The sequence below is a fragment of the Cervus canadensis genome, chromosome 14 (genome assembly GCF_019320065.1).
Source record: "Cervus canadensis isolate Bull #8, Minnesota chromosome 14, ASM1932006v1, whole genome shotgun sequence".
Classification (NCBI taxonomy): Eukaryota; Metazoa; Chordata; class Mammalia; order Artiodactyla; family Cervidae; genus Cervus; species Cervus canadensis.
The window spans coordinates 16961861-16985602 of NC_057399.1; positions in this window are offsets into that span (position 1 = coordinate 16961861).

A 23742-nucleotide genomic window follows, 5' to 3' on the forward strand; every position below is an offset into this window, starting at 1 on the left:
ATTGTAAGTGCATGGTTCTTTTCCTCTCATCTATAACATGAGTGTCAATACAGAGCTCTGTTTCCAAGCAGTCTTTGCATGGTTTCTGTCCGGGTCCCATCACTGACCATCCACACAAACCTGCAAATGTTACCTTACTTTCCTGGGTATTAAGAGTATTACCTAAGAAATGGAAGCAAAACAGAACCTTCTCCCAGGAAGAATAGAAGGTTTAAAGGAGCAAATAATATAAACAACTTAGGACAACGCTGAGTACAAGAAGGATCAATATAGGTACTTATCAATTTTTTAAAAAGACAAATGAGAGAAATAAAATGTGGGTGATTTAAATTTATATATTAAACATATAAATGTTTAATTAAACTGACATTAAACTACTTTTTCATTCATTGACCTAACTTGGTCATGCTTTTTCTCATTCTAGTGAACTGAGGTAGCTGATATAATAGTTTAAAAATTTGCTTTTATATTCACAAGTTAAGTTTGACCTATAAATTTCATTTTCCTTACTGTGCTATCCTATTTTCAGTAGCAAGATTATATAGACTTTGTAAGATGAATAAAGGATCATCTTTCTTTTGTGACTCTTTACAAGTTTTTTCTTTATTAATATTGATGTTATCTGTTGGTAGAAATTTGATAGAATTCACTTCCCAAATGATCTGATATTTTCTTCGTAAAAGATTCTAAACTATTGACTTAATTCCTTTACTGGTTAAAGAACTCCAGTTATATACTTCCTCTTGTGTCAGTTTTGGTAAACTTTAGGAACTACATAAATATTCAAATTTACTGGCATTTCACATATTCTCTTTGACTCCTCTGTTAGAACATTTTCCAGATTCTTTCTGTAGCTTATTTGTTTTTCGTAATCAAAGTGATTGTTTTTAAATCTTTTCAAAGAATATCATTTTGACCTACTAAATCCCCTGAATTTTATACGTTTTTTCTGTTTTACTAAGTTCTGCTCATGCCTCTATTTTGTTCCTACATTCTCAGGGTCTATTGTTTTACTCTTCCGATGTCAGTTAAAACACTTGGTCATTAATTAAAACAAATCCTTTTGGTTATAAATACTTCAACATTTCTTAAGATTTCAGCTTAGTGTTAGTATCTAAGGGTCAGCTCCTCCACATTGTTGCTGGTCTAAGGCTGAGCTCTTCCTTAGCAATGAATATATCAACTTCCTCCCTGCTAGACTTTCTGTTTTGCTATTTCTCACTTTTCTTTGGAGAGAAGCCCTTACATATTTATAAAGTTGTTGCTTAGTTGCTCAGTCATGTCTGACTCTTTTGCAACTCCATGGACTGTAGCCTGCCAGGTTCCTCTGTCCATGGGATTTTCCAGGTAAAAATACTGGAGTGGGTGGCTACTTCCTTCTCCAGGGGATCTTTCAGATCCAGGGGTCAAACCTGCAGTCGCATGCATTGACAGGAGGATTCTTTACCATTGAGCCACCAGGGAAGCCCCAATTGTAGAGTTAGTAAGTCTTTAAAACAACGTGTATTTTTAAAGGTCAGTCTACTTATACAATTAGGCAGAATATCTGATCTGCCGTATTTTAAAAAAACAGCATAATTTCACTCTTTGCCATAATTAATCTGTTTTAAACAATCTTTGAGTTTTTACCTTTATCAATGACATGTATTTTTAATTTTTTACAAAAGGTTCTACCCAGTCTTATAAAATATCCTTAAGTTCTAGTTTTATGTATATTTATTTTCTGCCTTGCACTTGGTAATTTCAACATCCAATGGATGGCCTTGGGAATCTAACTCTAGTATTGACTGCTTTTGCTGATTCTCTCACATTGTAGCAGAGTTCCTGATTATTGTGTAAATTTAGCTTATGAGCTCATGTTTAGCTAAACTTTATCTGTGGGACCCTTTAGGCCAGGGTTGAAGGTCTACCTCTCCAGAAAGGATTTAGTTTTGTGTTTGGAATGCTACCCCTTTGGAAGCACTTTAATTTTTTGGCTTCTATTTGCAAAACTACAAACAAATTTACAACCCAAACACTGTGAACACAGGTCTGGGGTTCAAAATTTTCAGGATTGCCTACTTGTTTCCTGCCTAGAGCAGAGGCCAAGAGAATTTGGTCTTAGTCTCCCTTTCCTCATAGATACTTTTTCTCCTGGCACACCCCTTCATTACAGGTGAAGTGAGAGACGGGTTTAGTTCTAACTTCCCATCTAGTAGGGATGGACTCCTATCTCCTGCCTCCCATGTGGTCACAACCATTAAAACTGAGTCTCTAAGTCAGTAAACTATGGCTTGTGTCTCAAATCCAGAGAGCTGCCTATTTTTTACAGCTTATGAGCTATGGATAATTTTCATGTTTTTAAGTGGTAACATTTTAATGGTTATATAAGTACCTAATATATATGTATGTGGGCTTCCCTGGATCAGATGGTAAAGAATCTACCTACAAGCAGAAGATCCAGGTCCGATCCCTGGAAAAGGAAATGGCAAACCACTCCAGTATTCTTGCCTGGAGAATCCCCATGGGCAGAGGAGCCTGGCGGGCTTCAGTCCGTGGGGTCACAAAAGAGTCAGACATGACTGAGCAACAACGCACAGCACAGCACCTAAATAATATCCCCATTTTTGCCTCTTTGGTCCACAGAGCCTTAAATATTTGCTATTTGGCTCCATAAAGTGAGGTTTGCCAGCTTGTGTTCCAGGCTATCAACATCTTAAATCCACTCTTAGTGTAACTTTAATGCTCACAGCTATGCACCACCCTTCATTCGTGGGTCATGCAAATTTCTATCACACACCTCCAAAATCAGCCATGCACTTGAAAACAAGTTTTTTACATTTAACTTAGCATACCTAAGTGTTTTCTTTTAGGAGAGTTTTTCAAGTACTCTTGCCCCCCATATGCTTCATAGCCTCATTTATAATGGCAAAAATTAAAACATCATTCAACAAAGGGGAATTGTTCATAGCAATTACAGAAACACATGCGGTAGAAAACTATAGAGTTATTGAAACAGTGAGACATAACTATTTTTATTCTTAGAGAACTATGTTTATTTTAATCTCTTCTGTTCAAATAAGTATATTTCTGTATTTATATACACATAATTTGTGTGACATTTATATAAACATATGAAACATACATACATTTATATACATATATGAAAACAAGATTTATATTTATATAAATGCACAGAAATATATATATATATACACACACACACTGAATTGAAAACTGGTATTATACATATATATCATATATAAATGTGTATATGTACATGTGTAAAAAAATAGTTGAGAGATATGCAAGTATGATTTAGATAAGGTTAAAAATTTTTAAAGTAGTTATGTGTAGGTAGTAAGATTATAGCCCATTTGATTTAAAATATTGTTTATTTTACATCAGTTGTTACGATGAACAGATTCCTACATAATAAAATTTTAAGTATCATACATACTTGTATGCATAACGTAATGCACATGTTCTATAATTTAAAAATATAAATATGTTTATAAATGTATATATCCATATTATAAAATTGTCTTATAATACATTATATTATATTGTATAGAATATATTAAACATATCATTATAGTGACTGTATATTTATATGTGCCCCGTCAGTCAGGCATGTCCAATTCTTTGCAATCTCATGGTCTGTGACCCACCAGGCTCCTCTGTCCATGGAATTCTCCAGGCAGAATACTGGAGTGGGTAGCCATTCCCTTCTCCAAGGGATCTTCCTGACTCAGGGATCAAATCACATCTCTTGCATCTCCTTTACCTACATTCTTTACCACTGCACCATCTGGGAAGCCTGAATATTTATATATTTGATATAATCATTTTATAGTCAGTTATATTATATATCACATTCATATCATGAATATATTATATTAATAGTATATATTATATACTTGTATATGTTATACATAAATATGTAATATTTATGTATAACATATGATTGTTATACATCAATGATTATGTATAACATATGATTGTTATACATCAACATAAATATTAATATATTACATTTATATAGCAATATGTTTATTGATAATATTAGCATGTCTATATAATATTTAATAAATATATAGCTAATGCTCTCTAAAGTCATCTGCTACATGAGGTAGAATGAGACCAGGAATACAACCAAAGCAAATTCTAAAACTTTCAGATTACTTATATTCATTTATATCTCATTTTCCTAGAATCCACATCTGGCTATTAAAGAGCACACATAGAAAAATCACCAAAAAAGTGCCCAGGTGGACATAGAATCATTTATTTATTGGAACCCCAGAGGAAATACAGTGATATACAGTCCCCTGTCAAAGAGCCAAAAGCAAAGCTTGAAGCACCCAGTAAAAGTCAATTCAAACAAAAAGCTTTTACACTTAATCTTGAAAAAGGTACATTCCCAAGATACCCCCTATATCAACCACCAACGCTCACTTGGCAATAAAAACAAATCAAAACAAAACAATATCATTCACATAACAACAAGAAATCTAAAACAATACTTGTTTTACTAAAAGAAAAAGGTAACTACTTAGTATATTTTCTGCTTGAAAGAAAGGAGTGGGGAGTGGGCACAAGACCTGACAGAAAAGATAAAAGGAAAGAAAAAGGAAAATAAAAAATTCCAGTTATTCAAGCAAGCCATCTTCAGCATCCATTTCATCCCAAGACCACCAAGCCCAAAGTATTGGGCAGGTCATCATCTTTCCATTTCTGAAAGTTGTGTTTGAAACTGTTTACCTAAGATAGGACTCAAACCCACATGGCAGGGACTCCGTGCTATGCTTAGTCACTCAGTTGTATCCAACTTGGACTTGAGCCTGGCCAAAACCCACAGTGCCTGGTTTCAAGAACTAATGAAGCTCAGGTTCCTGATGTCTCTCTGCAAAAAAATTCAGTGAGAGACACAGCGTTAGGTTAAGAGGTAGATTTGTTCAGATTCAGAAAGAAGCACAGTCCACAGTGTGTGCCATCGCAGAGGAGATACGCGGTGGCCATGAAATGTGGTGTGGTTAGTTTTCCTGAGCTGGGGGATTTCATATTGTAATGAGTTAGAGGATCATTCCAACAATTGAGGAACCACCCACTCATTGGTCTTTTGATTCAGTTCAGTTCAGTCACACCATCTATTATATAGCAAAGGGACTCAGCTATACATAAACATATATCCTCTCTTTTGTGGTTTTCCTTCCCATTTAGGTCATCAAAAAGTGGTCAAGTTGAGTTCCCTGTGCTATAGAGTATGATCTCATTAGTTGCCTATTTTATCAGTTCAGTTCAACTCAGTTGATTAGTCATGTCTGACTCTTTGCAACCCCATGGACTGCAGTATGCCAGGTTTCCCTGTCCATTGACACTCCCGGAGTTTACTTGAACTCATCTCCATTGAGCTAGTGATGCCATCCAACCATCTCGTCCTCTGTCATACCCTTCTCCTCCTGCCTCCAATCTTTCCCAGCATCAGGGTCTTTCCCAAAGAGTCAGTTCTTCACATCAGTTGGCCAAAGTATTGGAGTTTCAGCTTCAGCATCAGTCCTCCCAATGAATATTCAGGACTGCTTTCTTTTAGGATGGACTGGTTGAATCTCCTTGCAGTCCAAGGGACTCTTAAGAGTCTTCTCCAACACCACAGTTCAAAAGCATCAATTCTTCAGTGCTCAGCTTTCTTTATAGTCCAACTCACGTCCATACATGACTACTGGAAAAACTATAGCTTTGACTAGATGGACCTTTGTTGGCAAAGTAAGGTCTCTGCTTTTTAATAAGCTGTCTAGATTGGTCATAACTTTTCTTTCAAGGAGCAAGTGTCTTTTAATTTCATGGCTGCAGTCACCATCTGCAGTGATTTTGGAGCCTAAGAAAATAAAGTCTGACACTGTTTCCATTGTTTCCCCATCTATTTGCCATGAATGATGGGACCAGATGCCATGATCTTATTTTTCTGAATGTTGAGTTTTAAGCCAACTGTTTCACTCTCCTCTTTCACTTTCATCAAGAAGCTCTTTAGTTCTTCTTGGTTTTCTGCCGTAAGGGTGGTGTCATCTGCATATCTGAGCTTATTGATATTCTCCAGACAATCTTGATTCCAGCATGTGCTTCATCCAGTCCAGCATTTCTAATGATGTACTTTGCATATAAGTTAAATAAGCAGGGTGACAATAGACAGCCTTGACTTACTCCTTTCCTGATTTGGAACCAGTCTGTTGTTCCATGTCCAGTTCTAACCATTGCTTCTTGACCTGCATACAGATTTCTCAGGAAGCAGGTCAGGTTGTCTGGTATTCCCATCTCTTGAAGAATTTTTCAGTTTGTTGTGATCCACATAAAGGCTTTGGCATAGTCAATAAAGCAAAAATAGATGTTTTTCTGGAACTCTCTTGCTTTCTTGATGATCCAACAGATGTTGGCAGTTTGATCGCTGGTTCCTCTGCCTTTTCTAAAACCACCTTGAACATCTGGATGTTCACTGTTCACTTACTGTTGAAGCCTGACTTGGAGAATTTGAGCATTACTTTGCTAGCATGTGAGATGAGTGCAACTGTGCAGTAGTTTGAGCATTCTTTGGCATTGCCTTTCCTTGAGATTGGAATGCAAACGGACTTTTTCCAGTCCTGTGGCCACTGCTGAGTTTTCCAGATTTGCTGGCATATTGAGTGCAGCACTTTCACAGCATCATCTTTTAGGACTTGAAATAGCTCAACTGGAATTCCATTACCTCCACTAGCTTTGTTCATAGTGATGCTTCCTAAGGCCCACTTGACTTCACATTCTAGGATGTCTGTCTCTAGGTGAATGATCACACCATCATGATTATCTGGGTCGTGAAGATCTTTTTTGTATAGTTCTTCTGTGTATTCTTGCCACCTCTTCTTAATATCTTCTGCTTCTCTTAAGTCCATACCTTTTCTGTCCTTTATTGTGCCCATCTTTGCATGAATATTTCCCTGGGTATCTCTAATTTTCTTGAAGAGATCTCTAGTCTTTCCCATTCTATTGTTTTCCTCTATCTTTGCACTGATCACTGAGGAAGGCGTTCTCATCTCTCCTTGCTTTTCTTTGGAACTCTGCATTCAAATGGGTATGTCTTTCCTTTTCTCCTTTGCCTTTCACTTCTCTTCTTTTCTCAGCTGTTTGTAAGGCCTCCTCAGACAGCCATTTTGCCTTTTTGCATCTCTTTTTCTTGGGGATGGTCTGGATCACTGCCTCCTCTACAATGTCATGAATCTCTGTCCATAGTTCTTCAGGCTCTCTGTCTGTCAGATCTAATCCCTTGAATCTATTTGTCACTTCCACTGTAAAGTCATAGTCTTTCGACAGTGCCTTGGAACTGTCCTGTTACCTCTGGGTGTGTCATTTAGCTTGCAGATTGAGAATCAAGGTTTAGTTGAAATTGACTTCTCTGTCATCTTGGACCCATTTGATTTTAATCAGTTTATGTTATGCCCTTGGGCTATGTCATTCTTTCAAAAGTTGTACCCTGCCCCCTTAGCTCTTGCGTCTTGCTCTTTTCCTGAGCCTTGTCCAGGCTCACAATTTGCCTCTAAAATCTTCCTTGAGGGAAAACCAGAAAATAGCCGGCCCTTGGAAGGGAAACACTGTATAATATTCAGTCCTTCTAGATATTCAGGCCTTCATCTTCCATGTTTCCTACAACACGTGCAACAACAGCATCTCTCAGTGAACCCACTAGGGCGGCTGTCAGGCACATAATGTCTGCTAGAAGTCCATCTGTTGGTGGCATCACTTCAAGGACAACTGGGCTTCCAAGGATAATGTTTGCCACTTTGGGAGTTATCCCTGCAGGCCGTTTGGGCCCCAATCTTTACCACCCTTCTCCTAAAGTTACAAATACATCCCCAGATCCAATCTTCACTTCACTTTTATGGACCATCTAGTCTGTTGCCTCTTAGAAATTTGTTCTTAATCCACTCACTAACTCCTACAACCAGGACCCTGCCCCCTTGTAGGCAACATAGTTCCACCCAGCTTATTATTAAAATACTCTCAATGCACCTAACAGGACCAGATAGCCCACTCCTTTGTCATTACTTCTGTTATTACCTAAAGTAGGTCTATGGCAATGAAATGTTTACCATTGGAAACACTTTATGGAGGTGTTGAAACTGCTCTTATGGAGGACTAGGGGAGGAAATCAGTGACTTCCATTCTGTCAGAGCAATAAGAGGATAAGGCTTATGGCTGTGTCACCAGGTTCCCAGTGTCAGGGCATAGACTTGGATTGCTTTACATCATGATATGTATTCCCATCCACGGTGAACAAACCAGCAATGAGCTAAGATTATAACCCCTTTATCCTACCCAGTACTGGTCACGCTGGAGACCTTGGGGATGCCCAACTCCAGCCAGGGGTCCCAAGAGGTCCACCTGCTTCTACCTGCCTAGAGGTCTGGTCCTCAGGAGGTTGTCATGCCTCAACCTGCTCTGGGATCCACCAATCCGGGGGTCCCAGCAGGTTGACATGGCTCGACCTGCCCAGGGATTCGATCTCCAGGAGGTTGTCACGTCTCATCCTGCTTGGGAATCCACCAGTCTGGGGGTCCTGGGAGGTCAACATGCCTCAACCTGCCCAGGGACCCAATTCTCAGGAGGCCGACCTGCCTTGACCTGCCCGGGGATTCAATCTCCAGGAGGCTGTCACACCTCAGACTACCTGGGGATCTGTACCCTGACCCTGGGACCCCTGGCTCTCAGGTTGCAACAGTACTGGGTAGGATAAGCTTCAGAAAGACTCGCCCCTAAGGAAGTCCACCCATGGAAATAGCAGGAAGCATATTAGTTGTGGGACTGTGCCTGGTCTCAGCAATAACTCAGGACCCCAATGAGAACCCCACTGCCTACTGGAAAGGCTTAAAGAGTCCCTTTAAAAGTTTACCATTCTGGACTTAGAGCCCTATGAGGTGCAAGTGATTTTAAAGGACAAATTCCTGTCCCAATGTGCATCAGACATCAGGATAAAGTTATAACAGCTACAGCAGCAGAACCCTGCTGCCTCTTTAGATGTGATGGTCCAGACAGCCACCAATACCTTTCATAACAGAGAACAGGAGAGGGAAGCCAAGACCCAGGAAAGGAAGAAAAGAAAACAGAGAAGACATGCCCAGATGCTAGCTGCCCTCCAAGGAAGCCCTATGGCAAACCCCGAAGCCTTAAAGGACAAGGCAGGAGGCAAATGCTTTATCTGTAGACAGGCAGGACATTGGGCCAAAGAATGTCCAAACTGTGACAAGTCTCCTAAAACTTGCTACAAATGCCATCAACTGGGACACTGGGCAGAACTCTGCTCTTGGGACCCAGGAGCCTTAAGGTCAAGCACCCAGCCTTCCCTCATGATGGTTCAACAGACTTGAAGTGGCCCATTCCAGCCAGCCCGCCTGTTACAGATAACCATCACATGGCTATAGCCAAGGGTGCAGCTGGATATGGCGGGTAGGTCTGAGAATTTCTCGGTTGACACAGGCTACCTACTCTTTTTTGACCTACTCCGGAGCCTTCTCCTCCCAAACCTGTACCATTTTGGGTACTATAGGAAAAACAATTACAAAAAGATTCACCTGAGTACTTCTTTGTTTCTGGGATGAACAAATATTTTCCCACCAGTTTCTGGTGGTCCCTGAGTGTCCTACTCCCTTATTGGGAAGAGATTTTTTCCTGCCTTCAAAATCTTGAAGCTATTGCATTCCTGACAGTAGATGCTTTAAAACTCTCTCTTGGCAGCAAATTATTTTTATCAGCCACCAAGCCAAACACCTGAATAGGAGAGACCATTTATGAATGTTTGATCAAGGGATCCTCAGATATCAAGTAGTGCTAATGGAAAATCCAGGCCTGACTATATTCCCTTGTGAGGTTTTTAACCCAGCCACACCCCTGCCTACCCCTGAGCTCTCTCTCCCCTTTCACTGTTGCCTCTAAGAGTGAGGGCTTTCAAGAAGATCATATGGGGTGGTTCCAATAGGAGGGACTCTTTTTTCTGCCTGGGAACCTCCAATGGAAGTTGGTTAACTCCTTACATGCCACCACTTAATTAGGGGAGAAGGCCCTCCAGAGATTACTAGAAAGGTCCTTCAGAGGAACAGGCCTCCAAACAACTATATGGCAAGTGGTCTCCTCTAGTCCCACTTGCCAACTAAACCTCCCAAGGAGCTCGAAGACCCCAGCTGGCCCAGCCCATCCAGTGGTGTGGGACCCACCCAGGAGAGGACTGGAAAATGGACTTCACCCAGATGCAAGTTTCTCAAGGGTAAAAATACGTATTAGTCATGATGGATACATTCACAGGATGGATTGAAGGTTTTCCTACCTGGTTTGAGAAGGCTGAGGAGGTGGTAAAAAAAACTGCTCCATTAAACCTTTCTGAGATTTGGTCTGCCCAGGTATTACAAAGTAACAATGGGACACCATTTACTTTTAAGGTCACCCAAGGGGTCTCTAAAGCATTGGGCATTACTTATTATCTCCATTGTACCTAGAGGCCTCAGTCTTTAGGAAAAGTAGAAAGAGTTAACCAATTCTTAAAACCAGCGATAAAAAAGATAACCCAGGAGACCTCCCTGAGATGGAAGGAGGCTTTGCCAATAACTCTCCTCTGCACCTGTATTGCCCCTAAGGAACAGGTTGGTCTTAGTCCTTATGAGAAGCTATATGGGAGATCTTTTGCTTATGGCAATGACCTCTTCCTAGATCCAGAGGCTCAGACCCTCCAGTCTTATACCATGGCCATTGGGCAATTCCAACAAGATATACACTTGTGGGGTGTCAACCAAGACCCAAAAGATTCTAAAGAGCTACCACTATATGCTCCAGGGACTCAAGTTCTAATTAAAGTCTGGAAATATGGGTCCCCAAAGGCTCAACTCCAGCTCACATGGAAGGGCCCCTACCCTGTAATACTTTCTACCCCCACATCAGTCAAGGTACCAGGACACGACTCCTGGATTCACTACTCATGAGTCAAGCCGTGGAAGAAAACAGGAGAGGACACTCAATACACCTGTGAGCCCCTGGGAGCGCTCAGATACCGACTGAGGACTACAAATGAGTGCCATTCTAATGAACACCCTCAAAATTAAGTTTCTGGGGATAAGCTTTCTCAGGATAGCTCTAAAGAGCCAACACAGCTTGGCAGGTGTTGTACTCCAAAACAGACAGGAGATAGATCTCCTGATCCATGAACAAGGAGGAACTTGAGCCATCTTGAATGAGGTGTGTTGTTCTGGGTAAAAACCTCCAGCTAAGTTAAAGAAAGTCTCACAGTCCTCAAGAAAAACATTCAGATCCTACAGAATCTCAAAGAATGAGCTGGAAAGTTCTCAAGGTGGCTAAAATCGCTCTTTGGGGGATCCTTCTCCTAGCAAGGGGGGATTTAGAGTTGGCTAATGCCCTTACTAATCCCTGTCATCACCATATTGATGCTGCTTATGATTGCTCCATGTATTATCAATTGTTTAACCCATTTTGTCTCTTCCCAGGTCAACAAGCTACAACATGCAGTGCCAATTCAACAAGGATATATAAAACTACACCCGACCACAGAAATATCACCCACCCTTAGACAGACACGACTATAGGGACTCTGAGGCCTAAGACTAGCAAGAGAGGAAGGCCCAGTACCCCTCGCAGTCCCAGTTTAGCCAGGAAGTAGCCAGGGAGACCTCGACGCACCTATTCCTAAAGAATCGGGCCTTTCATCTCTTGATGGGGGAATGTTAGGTAGGTAGAATAGAAAAAAGGAGTCCAAAATGACAGTGGCTAAAAGACAAAAAAGGGAGAAGTCCACGAAAATGGAACAAAGGAAGGTCCAAGGACTGGAGTGAGAACCTCAGGTGAAACAAACAGCCCTCCTGGCTAGTCCAATTTACATAGGACAGGCTCAGGGGGAGGAGAAAAAAGCATATAAAAAGAGGAGCCAAAATTGAGTCCCACTCTTCTTTTGGGTTGGCCCACCCTCACAGCTTGAGCTTGTATTTTCCTTTGCTTGCCAAATAAAACTGAGCTGTAACCACACTGTAACACTGGTCTGCTGTTTCAAATTTTTGCTGCAGCGAGACAGAACCAAGGAAATTACACGCTCCCCCGACATATGGATTTGCCTATGCTGGACATTTTTTATAAACGGAACCATATACTATGTGGCCTTTTGTGTATGACTTTTTTCATTTAGTTTCATCCATAAAGTAGCATGTATCAGTAATCCATTCACTTTTATGGCTTCAATTCCCTGATCCTGTTTTCTTCTTACTGTTTGAATACAAAATGTAAAATATGTTAAGGATGAAGCTCTGTTTTAGTTGCACATCTGCTAGGCCAATTCATTTAAAGAAGATAAAAATGGAGATACTGTTGTGAAATGATGATCATTGAGAAACCTCACCCAATTTGATAATGAAAAGTTTGGGAAATGTTGCAGAAAATTATTTGTTTTATACTAAAAATCTTTTAAACAAGGATTCAGGAAATTGTATTTTTCTTGCAGGTAACTTAAATGAGTCAGATGAAAATAATCACCCTTGAAAGCAAATTTTGAAAGGATTCTATTTATTCTTAATAGGAGAACAAGAGTACGGGTCGTTCATATCCAATACAAACCCCCTGTCCAAACACTGCTTATCATTCCAGCTACCACTATCGAATTATATTTCTTTAGAGTAAGGCAGCTTAATTCCTGCATATTACTTTTTAAAATTCATCTATCAAACAAGAGATGTTGATGTTTAAATGCAGTTCAAATATGAGATATAAAGAAAAAGAATCCTATGTCTCTTGCCAGAACATTGTCAGCTCTGGGGTGGTTTTCTAGCTGAAAGACACTTTTATTGCTAAAGGATAGAGGCTGTTTAAGAGGGCTGAGAGCCAAAATTTTTTAAGTACTTGTGTATGTTAAGTGCTAAGCTATTTCATACTTTGTATCAGTCAAGGCTCACCATTTTACATATGTGAAAAGCAAAGTTCAAAGTGTTTTAGCAGCTTACTAAAAGGCACGCAACCAATAAATCTGAACAAGAATTCAATCCTAAACCTGTCACACTGAAGTTTGAGTTAATACTTGAGATTAGAAGAAATAGCACAAAATTAAAAGTTCATAGATATTTTTTATTTCATACTCTCTCACTAACACTCTTTAGAGATCAATCATTTCATTTATATGGGCCTTAGTTTTCACAGCTATAAAAGTTGGAAGCTTGACTACATGATCTCTTTTAAGTATTCCAAAAGGTTCCATTAAATTGGACGCCTACAGTATAACTGCCCTTGCAATATATGTATGCTGCCACCACGTGGCAGTAGAGAGTACTAGTTACTTCTCTTTTCAGAGTGGGGAGTGCATTTTGACAGTAGACTTACCCATCAAAAATAGAACATGTTAATACAACTATAAAATAATCAGGTATTATTTCACATAAAGCAAAAGCTTCACACTGTGTCTATGCATTGTATCAGAATCACGTGTAGAGACTTTTAAACATAGAGGAAATCCAGTCCCCACTGAATGAGAATCTTCAGAGGTAGGTCTTGGGTATCCGGATTTTATTCATTCTTTTGCTTCCACAGGTGATTCTGACATACAGACAGTCTTAAGGTAAACAGAAAGAAAGTGTAAAAGCCCCTGACACTAACTGTTGACATTTTATAACTAACCTTTAGCCTGATATACACACATACATACACGTACACATAAACAGATACACGTACATTTAAGGACATACCTTGTTTTATTGTATTTCATAGCATTGTGTTTGTTATAAATTAAAAATTTGTGGCCACCTGTGTTAAGCAAGTTTATCCACATTATTTTCCAACAGCATTTGCTCACTTCATTTCTATGTCACAATCTGGTAATTCTCTCAATAGTTCAAACTTTTTCATTATTATTATTTTTGCCATGGTGATCTGTGATCAGTGATCTTTGGTGTTACTATTAAAAAAAAAAAAAAACTCGACTTGCTGAAGACTCAGATGATGGCTTTTAGCAACAAAGTATTTTTAAATTAAGGTATCACATTGCTTTTTAGACATAATGCTATGCACACTTAATAGACTACAATATAGTGTAAACATAACTCATATGGAAAGCAGAAAAACTGTGTTAACTCATTTTCTTGGGATACTCTTTTTATTTTGGTGGTCTGGGACCAAAATCATGATTTCTCTGAGGTGTGCCTTTATATGGCTTTGTAGATATAACCTTACCTAAGCTCATCAAATATAACTCATTCTAAACAACATGTAACTCTTTTTTTCTCCCAATTTTAGCCTCCTTCTTTTAAGGTCATCCTCTGAATACTCTAATTTGCCACCATTGAAATGTCCCATAATAGAAAAGTAAAAAAAAAAATTATATACCCACACATACACCTTCAATTATCCAAACAATAGCTTTTTGGTTTAATAACTTTCTAAAAGGAGCATTGCAAAAATACCCACTCTAACTTAAAGCAATACTGTTTTCATTGTCATTTCATTTTGGTTTTAAGCATTTATACATTTTTCCTGATTTCCTCTTTAACTCAAGGGTCATTGTATATGATTCTTAAATTTGTTTTTAATAATCATATACACAAAATTTTGCTACTGGTTTTATGCATATGACATTATCATAGGAGACTCTATCTTATATGATGTTATTGTTTCTTTAGAATAATGTATTTATTCTTTCTGAAAATTTTTGTGAAATTCTCATGACTTCAAAAAATGTGTTGTTGTTGTTTTTGTTTGTTTTATATGAAGTTCTTCCTAAATCATTTAGTGTGAACTTATTAATAGCATTACTTAAACTTTTCTCTCTCCTTGATTTTTTCTGCTTGACCTATATGATTTTAAGAAACTTGCAGTAAAATAGTAATCTTTTATTTTAAAAATTTTTAGTCTTCAATTTTACATTTCTAGCAGCTGTTTTATCATATATTTACAGTCTATTTTAGATACCTATATGTTCAGAATTGTTATATATTCTTGATCTATCATTTGTTTTACTAGTATATATAACCACTTTAAGTTTTAGGATGAATTTTATCATGAATTCTATTTTTTATAGTTTTAAATCACTCACATTAGATTTCTTACAGTTCATATTGATTATCTTTTAAAACTTTTATTATCAATCTTTTTCCTATTAAAGAATAAATCAAACAGAAAAAAATGTTGTCCAATTTTTTTGTATTTTTAATCCAGTCTTCTGGTATTTGAATTCAACTTATTTATAAGTTAAATATATACTGCAGTTAACTTTATATTAGGATTTATCTTGACTATTTAACTTTCTATTTTCTATTTCTTATACTTTCATTTTTTTCTGCTTTTTTGTCTCCTCTTATGTGGTCTTTCATTGTATAGATTATTTTATTTGAAAGTTATATAGTGCATTATAGTTTTTTCTTCTAGCAGTTAAATGTAATTCACAAAGACCCATGCTTAAAGTCATTTCTATTATGTTTTTCAGATAAAAAAATGAACTAAAATGATTTTTCCTTTCTCTGGGTTTCCCTTACCTATTCATATACCCTCTCTTCTCACTAAAAATTTTATAGCATAGTACTGAATTAATTAATTTAGTTAGACATATTTTTTGTAACAAGTGTTTTCAAAGAAGGTCTTTATATGGTAACCATTATGATGCTTTGTTTGTCTGATATCTTCATTGTGATTTCATCTTTAAATGATAATTTAGCAGGATATAAAATTCTAGGATCACATTTATTTTCCTTCAAAGGTTTGAAATTATTACTCCATTCTCTTTTGGCCTGCATTTGTGATCAAGAAACCTGATGTCCATATGACACCTATTGATTTATAGTTCATCTATTATTTTTCTTTTTCTGGACTTTTTGAATATTTCTTTGAAATGTTCTTAATTTTTCTTACAAATTTATTGTGTTGTTTTCCCCTCTTTCCTATCCCATTTGGACCACTTAATGGTTTTAATGCAGGACCCTTTCATGTTATTCACCAATGTTGTTCCTGTTTCAAATTATGAGTAGATTCCCATATTATTTTTTAAGCATTCAGCATGCTGATTTTCTAATCTGGCATTGATTATTATTGACTTGCATGCTCAGTCACTAAGTCATGTTTGACTCTCTGCAACTCCATGGACTATAGGCCACTAGGCTCCTCTGTCCATGGGATTTTCCAGGTAAGACTACTGGAGTGGGTTGCCATTTCCTCATCCAGGGGATCTTCCCCATCCAGGGATCTAACCTGCATTTCTTGCATCTCCTACATTGATAGGTGAATTCTTTACCACTGCACTATGGGCCCATATGTATTATTTCAGTACAAGTTTATAGCATTCAGGCTCCTCAGACAGCTTGATGTATCTCCTAAAACTTATATTCTCCTGCAGTCATAAGCAGGATCATCACACATGACTATGCCAACTGAACATTGCATAAACATGCCTGGTCAAGGGGACTTGGGGACTTGACATGCACCTGTACTCCATTACCAAGTCAATGCCCTGGCACAGGACTGATCCTCCAAGAAACTGAAGTGAACTTTCTTTACCCCAAAGTGCCATCTACTTGTCAAGTCACACTATATGATGCTGTCTTTTCCTAACTCTTGGGTCTAGAGTAAGTGCCTATCTCTAAGTTTTCTGTCTAGACATGTTGTTTTTAACAGTTTGTCCATGTTGTAGATAGTATGTTTTTCTAAATTTTCATTGAGAAAGGATGTTTTTTTTTCTAACTTGGGCTTCCCTGATAGCTCAGTTGGTCAGGAATCTGCCTGCAATGCAGGAAACCCTGGTTCAATTACTGGGTCGGGAAGATCTGCTGGAGAAGGGATAGGCTACCTGCTCCAGGATTCCTGGGCTTCCCTTGTGGCTCAGCTGGTAAAGAATCTGCCTGCAATGTGGGAGACCTGGGTTCGATCCCTGGGTTGGGAAGATCCCCTGGAGAAGAAGGTAAGTCTACCCATTCCAGTAGTCTGGCCTGGAGAATTCTATAGATTGTATAGTCCATGGGGTCCCAAAGGGTTGGACACCATTGAGTGACTTTCACTTTCAGTTTCTTTCATACAAATATAACTTTTGCACAGGGTTCCCATCATGGTTAGCCTGGGACATTCCCAGTTTATACCTATCAATCCAAGGTAGTTATTAATTGCTCCCCTTTCACTGTCAAAATGTCCCAACTTGGATGATAAATGAAGTGGTCATTCTATTTGTAGGTTCCCTATAAGAAGCCTTGAATGTTACCTCTACTTGGTAGATTGCCGATGTGTACTCAGGAAGGGGCTAAAGCCTGGCTCTATTTTGTGACTTTCTCAGTGACTTAAAGGGAGATCTGCCAGAGTGGATGGGTCCTGGAGCAAAGATCATGGTTTGAGTTTACCTATTTGTTGCCAAACTCCAAATAAGTGTGCAACTCTGCCTTTCAGCATATCTCCTTTCTGAGCTTCTTGAACACAGCTCTCCTTCAAGGGCTTTTCACTTCCAATCATTCAGAATCTAAGCAGGTATAGGACTGGGAGGCCCCACTGAAACACTGGTCATGAGACATTCAGAATCTAGGGGAAAAAAGTAGAATGTAACTATGAAGACTCAGGCAGCTTATTGAGACATAAGCTAGACTTTAATACTGCCCTAGAGTTGCCGACCAACCAAGGTATGCTTGGGTGGCTGCTGCTTTTTGCTTTCTTAAAGCAACTTCACTCCAGAGTTTTCTCCTGACTGGTGTTTCAATGGGGGCTCCCAGTCCTATACCTACTCAGGCTCCTTCTTCCATCCTATGCCAGGTCACAACCACCTCCATTTCCCCAGGAGTTTCTGTAGGGGCTTACACTCATTTTTCAGCTCTATGTGTGTTTCTCTGTTTTTCTGTCATTGCCAGAGTTGGATTTACTGGAGACAACCAGCATCATAGGTCAGTGCTCCAAAACCCAAACCCCTCTGATTATTTTCATAGTACTGTTGACTTCAAACAACAACCCACAGATAATCGCTACAGGGCCAGAAACAAGAGAAAATATGGACTGCTACACAACATATACCCAAATATTTATAATTAAATAGCTGCCCAAATCTGTTAAGTATTTTTTATATCCTCTTGTCGTGAGAGATATGCCTTAATAAAAACTTGGAAGTTCTGGTTACAATTTTGATACAGGGGGAGCCAGTCCTCATCGGTGACCTCTCACCCATGGCCCACCCAACAGAGGCTACATACTTGGTATGGTACAGTGCAAAATAAGAATGTTTAGGCCCATTACTAACAAAGTATAAAAAAAGTCAGAGTCTTTAAAGATATTTAAACATGAAGTTTCCCCCTTTCTTCTGCAGTCTTTCTCTTTCTCGACTTAACAGGGGTGTTTTGTACTTGCTATTTAAATAAAAACAAAAACTGGACTTCCTTGCTGGCTGAGTGATGAAGAGTCTACCTGCCAATGCAGGAGGCACAGGTTCAATCCCTGATCCAGGAAGATCCCACGTGCATCAGAGCGGCAAAGCCCATGAGTTACAGTTACTGAGCCTATGATCTAGGGCCTGGGAGCCAAGCTGCTGAGCCCACAAGCCACAACAAGGGAAACTGCTGCGATGAGAAGCCTGGGCCCAACAACTGGAGAACAGCGCCTGCTCTCTGCAGCTAGAGAAAGGCCTGTGCAGTAACAAAGACCCAGCACAGCCAAAAATTGATTAAAAAAGAAAAGGAAACTGAAATTTTAAATTATTGGCCTGAATGTTATGTCCTTTAAGTACATAATGCCAATTTTAAATGCAAATATCTTTATCCTGTAAAATCTTTCTATGGCACCTTATGTTGTACCGTGCCAGTTTTAAATATGACTATGAGAGCATTTTGGAGAAGGCAATGGCAACCCACTCCAGCACTCTTGTCTGGAAAATCCCTTGGATGGAGGAGCCTGGTGGGATGCAGGCCATGGGGTCGGGAAGAGTCGGACATGACTGAGCAACTTCACTTTCACTTTTCACTTTCACGCATTAGAGAAGGAAATGGCAACCCACTCCAGTGTTCTTGCCTGGAGAATCCCAGGGACAGGGGAGCCTGGTGGGCTGCCATCTATGGGGTCGCACAGAGTCAGACACAACTGAAGCAACTTAGCAGCAGCAGCAGCAGCATGAGAGCATTTAACTTTTATGCAAAATTACCTAAATTACATGATTCATTTTGTGTGTGCAAATATGTGTACACACAAAAATGAATTATATAATGAATCATATATCTTTACCACAATGGAAACACTGCACAAAATAAACTTTCTTAGTTCACTTTTTCATATATGCACATTCACCAAAAATTTCTTTTACCTTATTAACGAGTAAGGAAGGGTTAACCAGGAAAGGGGCTACCAATTGCCTTATCTTTCTCTTTCCTTTCATGTCATCACTTTCAGTGTAAGTAGCTGGCTGTTAAAGAGAGGTAATACAAATAGGAACAAATAAGATAGGCTCCCTTGGTCATTCATGTTTCTTAAAACACCAATGCTTTCTGTGTTCAAAGCAAGTTGGTTCAAATGGAAAGCATGGCCTCTCAGGTCTTTAGTAATAGACCTAATATGCTTACCTACACTTGCTCTGAGTCTCACTGAGATTCAATGCATTGTGAATTCACTGAAATTCTGTGCTCATGGGGCACTAGGAATGCTGGCATACAAATAGGGTGGCAAGGAACAGTAGTGAGCATGCATATTGTGTATATCTCCTCTGCTTGTATGCATGCTCCATTGTCTTATTAGACTCCACTTTCGGAAAACAAACTCAAAGGTGGAATTATTAAGGAGTATCAAGACATCAATAGCAGAGCACTAAGCTAAACTAAGTGCAGGGTTCTTTCCTGTGACTGCACAGATTATATGCCTGTTGCCCATCTCACTTGTCTTCCTAGCCTCAATTCTATCCTGTATACCTTCACACATCAGCCCATTCAAACCATGCCCCATTCCCTGGAAACAGCTATGTGTTGGCCATCAACCCTTGTGAGGACAAATCCAGAGAAGAGGCCTGTGCAGGCACTGAAAACACAGGATTTGAGGGCAGGAAATTTCAGAGTTCCAAGCTACCTGGATCACAGTCTAAGGATAAGAGGTCTGCTCCATGTGAGGGAATCCCCTAAATCTCGTGATCTCTTTGTTCCAAGAGGCAGACCAGCATGTGAGCCTCTGAAAGCACAGGGTCTAGTGTAGGGACTACACTTGCCTGGGTCTTGGGTACTCCAGTCAATGAGCCAATACCATCTTTGTTCTCCTCATTCTCATCATAACTCATCTTATTTTAAATTTATCATGTCTCATAAGTTTCATCTCATTCTGAGATTTAGCTTTATTAGCATCATTTCCCTTTGGTCACATGGCTTTCTTTTTATCTTTTATACATGTCCTTTCTTAAATCAATCTTATTGAAGAGGTACTTGAGCAGCCACAAAAGTCTCTATAGACACCTCCTTGGTCTCTCCCATACTTATAGTATTAATGACACCATTGTCAGAATTTCATTTTCTGACGTTACTGTGAATTGACACAACTAAGTGAAAGGTCCAGAATCAGAAAATGGTATAGAACTTTATAGTCTTAAGGGATATGTGGTTCAAGTAGTTATAAGAGACTTCTAAGGAGAACAGGTAATTGGTACCATAACAAATGGTGGGTTCTGGACCTTCTGACTCTCAGTCTAATGCTCTATATTATGCTGTTTCAAAACAGAATTAATTGGTAATATCTTGATCTTTGACTTACGGTTTACAAGATCAGCCTATCCAGTGCTGAAATGCTGCTCTGAATGTGAAGTTCTAAGAGAAAAATCAGACTCAACATTAGCATTTTGATAAGTACACGAACATATGTAGTATATATGCCTATGGCAGTTATTGTTAATAAAATAAAGCCTCTTTCACTTGAAGCTTCATATTTCTTTTTCCCATTAATAAACAATGAAAATTGGGACAAAAGATAAAACCTGTAATCATCCCTGCTATATAAAACTAAAAATGTTATACAGCTCAGAATACATATCTAATATTAAAACTAAAAACAATGACAAGTTAAACATAAGTCTGCCATGTGAACCAAGCCACTTTAGTCGTGTCTGACTCTTCGGGACCTTATGGACCATAGCCTGCCAGGCTCCTCTGTCCATGGGATTCTCAAGGCAAGAATACTGGAGTGGGTTGTCGTACCCTCCTCCAAGGGATCTTCCTGACCCAGAGATTGAACCTGCATCTCTTACGTCTCCTGCATTGCCAGGCAGGTTCTTTACCACTAGCACCACCTTGGAAGCCCAAACTTAAGTCTAATATTTTGTAAACAGCCATTTCAAAAGAGGATTTGGTCAAAGTACTCATATGGGTCAACAATTTCTACAGTAATGCTGTGTAATAAGCAATCAAAATGCTCAGAAACTTACACCATAGTCACTGATTCTCATGGACGGACAGGACAGGAGGCGCCATGGTATTTGGGGGTGGCTCTGCGAGTCAAGGTTTGCAACAGGTGTGTTGTGTGTATCTTGGACCTGCACGCAAAGCAGGATTGGTTCTACTCACAGCAATGTCAAAGGTCAAGATGCAGGTAGACAAACAGATCTCTTCAGACCTAAGCTCAGTGCTGGCATATTGTCACTTCTGCTCACATGCCACGAGCCCAATAAGTCCCACGACCAAGCCCAAATTCAAGGACTAGGGAAGGGCAATCCACCCACAATGAGACCACAGGAAGAGTGTGGATGCAGCGAGGATGGAGAAATTGAAGACACTCATTGAGATAACTGCAGAACAGATGCCAATAGGAAGAAATGAGGTGACATAATTTTGGAGTCCTGCCTGAAGGTAGTAATCCTCATAAAAGATACTTGTTTTACTTATTAGCCTTTTAAAAAACTCTACTACACTGGTGTCAATACTAGACACACAGATTCAATCTCTGGTCCGGTAAGATCCCATGTGCCATGGAGCAACTAAGCCCATGCGCTATAGGGCCTGGGAAATGCAACTACTGTGCCTGTGCGCTGCAGCTCCTGAAGCCTGTACACCGAGAGACTGCTCCACAACAAGAGAAGCCACTACAAAGAGAAGTCTGTGCATCGCAATAAAGCACAGTCCCTGCTCACCACAACTAGAGAAAGCCCAAGCACAGCAGTGAAGATCCAGTACAGCCAAATAAATTAATTTTTAAAATATCTCTACTACTTGTCAATAGATTGCTCTGTGCATGTGAATATTTTTCCTCACAGGGAATCCAGTGATTCTATCATTTTATGAGAAATATGTGTCTTCAACTGCAACTGATTCACAGTTGGCTTTCCTGCAAATTGACCACTACCCAGAGGATCTTGAACAGATGTCCTGTTACCATTTAATACTATGTCCACGCTTTTTTTAGCAAGACTTGTCATCATCCATTTGTGAACTAATGTTAAAAGCATAACTGCATTGGAGATGTAAAATTTCAGGTCGTTCCTTTGGAAATAGATTTAACTCTTACGCTAAAAGTTAAAAACCAATCAAACAAACAAACAAACCACCAACAACATTGTAAAAGTGAGGTGGGGGAAAGAGATGAGTCTGACTCCAAAGAAATAATCGTTGTATTAATTATTATTTTCTTTGAAAAAGGTGATTCCTTCTCTTTTACCTTTCTTTAAATGCACACAATACGCAGCTCTTCTCTAACCAAGGTTTTAACAGTATCCTATAACAGGAAGGTATAGGGCTTTGAGGAAGACGACTGAGGGGCAGTGGGGAATAAAGAGAAGCAGCTACTTTGGAAATATTCTTAAACAAAACTAAAAGTACCGCATGAACTTGATTTCACTTTAAAAGTAAGGATTGTATAGCTTCATTTTTCTATTTTTATGTTTAAAATCCTATCTATATGGACATTTTAAGGATAGTAAGTCTTCCAGTCTTCACAATAGAAGTAGGAAATAGATTTAAGGGACTAGATCTGACAGACAGAGTGCCTGATGAACTATGGACAGAGGTTCATGATATTGTACAGGAGACAGGAATCAAGACCACCCCCAAGAAAAAGAAATGCAAAAAAGCAAAATGGCTGTCTGAGGAGGCCTTACAGATAGCTGTGAAAAGAAGAGAAGCAAAAAGCAAAAAAGAAAAGGAAAGATATACCCATTTGAATGCAGAGTTCCAAAGAATAGCAAGGAGAGATAAGAAAGCCTTCCTCAGCGATCAATGCAAAGAAATAGAGGAAAACAATAGAACGGGAAAGACTAGAGATCTCTTCAAGAAAATTAGAGATACCAAGGGAACATTTCATGCAAAGATGGGCACAATAAAGGACAGAAATGGTATGGACCTAACAGAAGCAGAAGATATTAAGAAGAGGTGGCAAGAATACACAGAAGAACCATACAAAAGAGATCTTAATGACCCAGGTAATCACAATGGTGTGATCACTCACACTCAGCTTAGAGCCAGACATCCTGGAATGTGAAGTCAGGTGGGCCTTAGGAAGCATCACTCTGAACAAAGCTAGTGGAGGTGACGGAATTCCAATTGAAATATTTCAAATCCTAAAAGATGATGCTGTGAAAGTGCTGCACTCAATATGCCAGCAAATTTGGAAAACTCAGCAGTAGCCACAGGACTGGAAAAGGTCAGTTTTCATTCCAATACCAAAGAAAGGCAATGCCAGAGAATGCTCAAACTACCACACAATTGCACTCATCTCACCTGCTAGCAAAGTAATGATCAAAATTCTCCAAGCCAGGCTTCAGCAATACATTAACTGTGAACTTCTAGATGTTCAAGC